We start from the raw sequence: 3,986 nt of genomic DNA on the forward strand, positions 1-3,986 counted from the left end.
TTAAATGCGTCAGTGTGCTGGAAGTTCCTACTGACCTTGTATTTCTGTCCTACATACTTGTACATTTTCTATGTCCTATTCACTCATGCTGTTTCACTAGCCAGATAAAGGATTGGAACACAGTGTTACAAATGGGGGGGGGGGGGGGTTACTAAAATGGAGAAAATCAGGATCTGACTGAGCATATTAGTCAATAATAAAATAGTCATGAGCCCCAGTTTGTAAAGATCTCTGCCATAAATATAGCCGTGCGGTTGGTATGGTTAGAGACACGTGAATTCTTTGTTTTCTGACACAGTTTTGGTGAAAATAGAAATAATTCAGGCACACGTGGTTATAACATATTTATAGTAAAAGTGACACACACTACACACAATATAAACATACATACAACACACACGTTATTGTATTCACAAGTTTACAGACAAGGTGTTTTGGAGTCCTTAGTCTAGTCCACCCAGATTGAATACCCCAGGCTGCTGTCAGGTATGACTCTTAATGCCTAAAAAGGCCAAAGGAGATAAGCGTCCTTCTAAACTGAATAGAATACAGGCTACAGTTAAATCCGTATCTCTAACCCAGGTGCCACAAAATAAATGGGAGCCTATCTCCCTATTCTAAAATGTACCCACTAAGTAGGAAAGGCGATTTTAAATGGAGGGATTCATCACTCAGGAGCTCCCAAGTTCCCTGAAAGCTATGGACTAGCTAGCTCTCTTGGTAAGCTTCAAATACTTCACTCCCAAATATCCAATTGGCCTGTGGATATTTGACAGAAATATGTGTTGGATCAGTCCTCATGTTGTATCAGCGGATCAGGTGTCATAGTGATGAAGCTGAATGTCAGACTTGCTAGAGCTGGACAGGGAATGGTTGCTTCAGCAGAGACACCGAGTTAGAAAGCCTGAGATGGGTGTCTGACATTGTCCTCTGTCAATGAAATAAAATGGCGAAGCTGCATCCTGGCCGGGCTAATGGCTTCTGATGTGATTTGTCTAGGTCATGGGCTATAAATGGGCTGCCTTGATGTTTTCAGAATATCTGCAAGAGGCCTTCTCTTTGTTATAATTCTCAGTATGCTCAGGTGTCCTTTTACTATTTTTTCTGTGAACAAGTTCTTCAGATTGCAATTGTTCTCGAATCTTAAATGTAAAAAAATGAAAAAACCTCAAATATATAATAAATACAAGTTAATGTTTTAATGAAAGACAGGATTTGACAGTAATACAACCTCAGTACTGACTAGTTCAGTATGGTTATTACATTATTCACATCACTTCTGCATGAGCTATCCTGCTTCTCCAAACTCTCCAAAGTCTTCCTACCCTCCTTTGCTTAACTGTGACAGAACAAGCTGCTGAGCAGTGAAATAACATTATAGTGGTGCTGAAAGAAGCTGCCAGAGATGCATTTCTCTGCCATGAAAACAGCACTCACTCATTCTGCTCCTCTGGCTTGTCATAATGCACTGTTCATCAGTGTAGTGAGCAGCTCATGGTGAATTATCATCTAGGTTCAATGTTTCTGGTCATTGCAGTGTTTGTGAGCTTCGTTTTATGCGGTCGTTTTATGAGCTCACTGCCTGGCTATCCTAGTGTTTGGTTTGCAGCCTGTCGATTTCATTTGTTATGCAGACTTTTGTTCACGTGCGTTTACAAAAAAACATTTTGGAGTTTTGTATCAGTATTATAACTTTTAATGTACCACTCATCATTGTGTTGCAATGAGAAGACTAGGAGTTTCTTTCAGAATGTGAAGCCTTTGCACAGATTCTGTCAGTCACTGTCTCCATTTTTATTTTAGTTCTGACACTTCTTTTCATTATTGATGGAAGGCATGTAGAACTCTCTTCTGAGAGACACCTAAATCCTGTTTTTCACCCACATTAAATTACCTGTCATTTTCACTCAAGCGGTCATCAATGCAAAGTTTGACACGGGTGTGTAATCAGGTTTTACATTGCAGTAGGAGTCTTCAGATGCTTACATTGCTGTTCTATTGTATTCTGTTGCATTCCTCTAGATGGCAGCAGTATCTTACAAGAGACAAGACAAGGAGTCTCTTTGGCTCTAAATCTGGCACCAAAATGTACCTGAAGATGGTAAAACGTTTAGATTATATTTATATCTAGTTGTTGTAAATTAAAGTTTTTTGTCTTTCATTGAAGGTCTGCAAATTTAGTAAACTAGCTAGGCTGCCCAAAGGCTATTTTGTTGATATTGTTTTTGCAACCTGCTCATCTAATTTGAATATGAAGGCATTCTTGTGATGAAGTGAATATCATGGAGATCTCACCTCCAATAGCAGTGGACCCCTCAAAGCAAAGCAAGAGAATTTGCGGAATGCAGACTGGCTGTCTCTGGTTTACCTGCGTTATTAGTACACACAGGAGGTCTCTACTCATTGTTTGATTTTTCACAGCTGTAAAAATGTGCACTGAATCACCTGAATGAAGAAAAGAGAAAAAGACCCTTTTGACTTTTCGTTGGTCATACTAAGCCTCTGCCGTAGCAGACCCCTAAAAATAACGACCGTGGAGTGTTCTGTCGTTTTTCCACTTCAGAAATTCCTGGGGAGGGGAGGATTCCATGTCGGGTAGTGCTGTTAGCAAAACCCATCTGCTTTCTTTTCAAAAGAAGCAGCCAGTAGAACTCGGCTCAAGAGCGCTGCCTCAGCAGGCCACGTGGGAGACTTTCAACAGGAAGATGAAGGGAGATATTCATCCTGCTTTCCAACTCCTGACACCGGACTGAGAGAACGTCTGCTGGGACTGCATAGACCCTTACTTGGGAAAGATTTCGAAACCCACCATGCTGAGCTGCATTCAGCCTTTAACCCTTGACTCCTAAAGAGCTAGTAAGCACCCAGCCTGCTAGATTCCTAGAATTCCTCAGTGATGCCTGGATTTGATACTGAGCATGCAAGTCTTGGCCTTCGCAATAAAACACAGGAAAGAATACAATTGAAGGCAGACGCTGAGCCTCCTTCTGAGATCTGATGAGATCAAGATCTGGTTTTTAACTCTTCCTCTTTCAGCAATATTTAAAAGTGATCCTGACAGAAGATTTTGTTCTACTGTTTTCCCTCTTGACTAGTAAGGCTGTTTATTATGTGAGTTGGGAATGGTTGATGGTCGTACAGGGATTCAGATGAGCAGATTGATGAGCAGATCAAGATTTCATATCAGCTGACTGGGCTGTTTCAATGATTCTTGAAAAGACCAGATGATTGTGTGGCATCCAGAGTTATAGAAAAGGTGATTGCTAGTATCTGTAGATGCGTGTGAAACAGCATGCCAATAATGTACTTAAGCTTTCTAATAATTTTACTTATCTTATTTTAATTTTTAAAAATCATTTTCTTTGAGTTGTTTTTTAAAGCATTAAATGTTATTAATTAAATGTCACTCCCAGTAGATACTTCTTGATAGGGTTATCCTTGTAGTTATAGTGACTAAGGTACTTTATTAAATTATATTCTATCTAACTAAGATCAGAACAGAGAGTGTTGAATATGAAGAGGCCAGCATGTGCTTGCGTGATTATCTGGGAAAACCAGCTGTTTCCAATCACTGACATTTGACCTTCAGAGATTAAGCAATGATACTTTAGAAGACAGCAATAATAAATATTTCATGGTCCGCTCTGTCCATATTTATGACAATGTACTTAGTATTTATATCCATATGCTGTATTATTACCCGATTTTTACTAGTTTTACAAAATACTCTTAAGTTTTATAAAAAAAAATACCCAGTGCTCGTCGGGCGACTGTAACACGAACGTGACAAGTTGCCTATAATTCTAATACAGAAGAAAATTTCTCAAAACGTGTGTTTTTTACTTTAATATTTATCTTTCTGGTTGAATAAACACGTGTGTGTGTGTGTGTACTGCACATATGGCACGGAATCTAGAACTTAGCATTCAATATTTCCTGTTTTTGTTGCCTTTGTTGACGGTGTCGTCAAGCCCATAGACAACAGA

This window comes from Atractosteus spatula, chromosome 7, assembly GCF_055471065.1.
Source record: "Atractosteus spatula isolate fAtrSpa1 chromosome 7, fAtrSpa1.hap1, whole genome shotgun sequence".
Classification (NCBI taxonomy): domain Eukaryota; kingdom Metazoa; phylum Chordata; class Actinopteri; order Semionotiformes; family Lepisosteidae; genus Atractosteus; species Atractosteus spatula.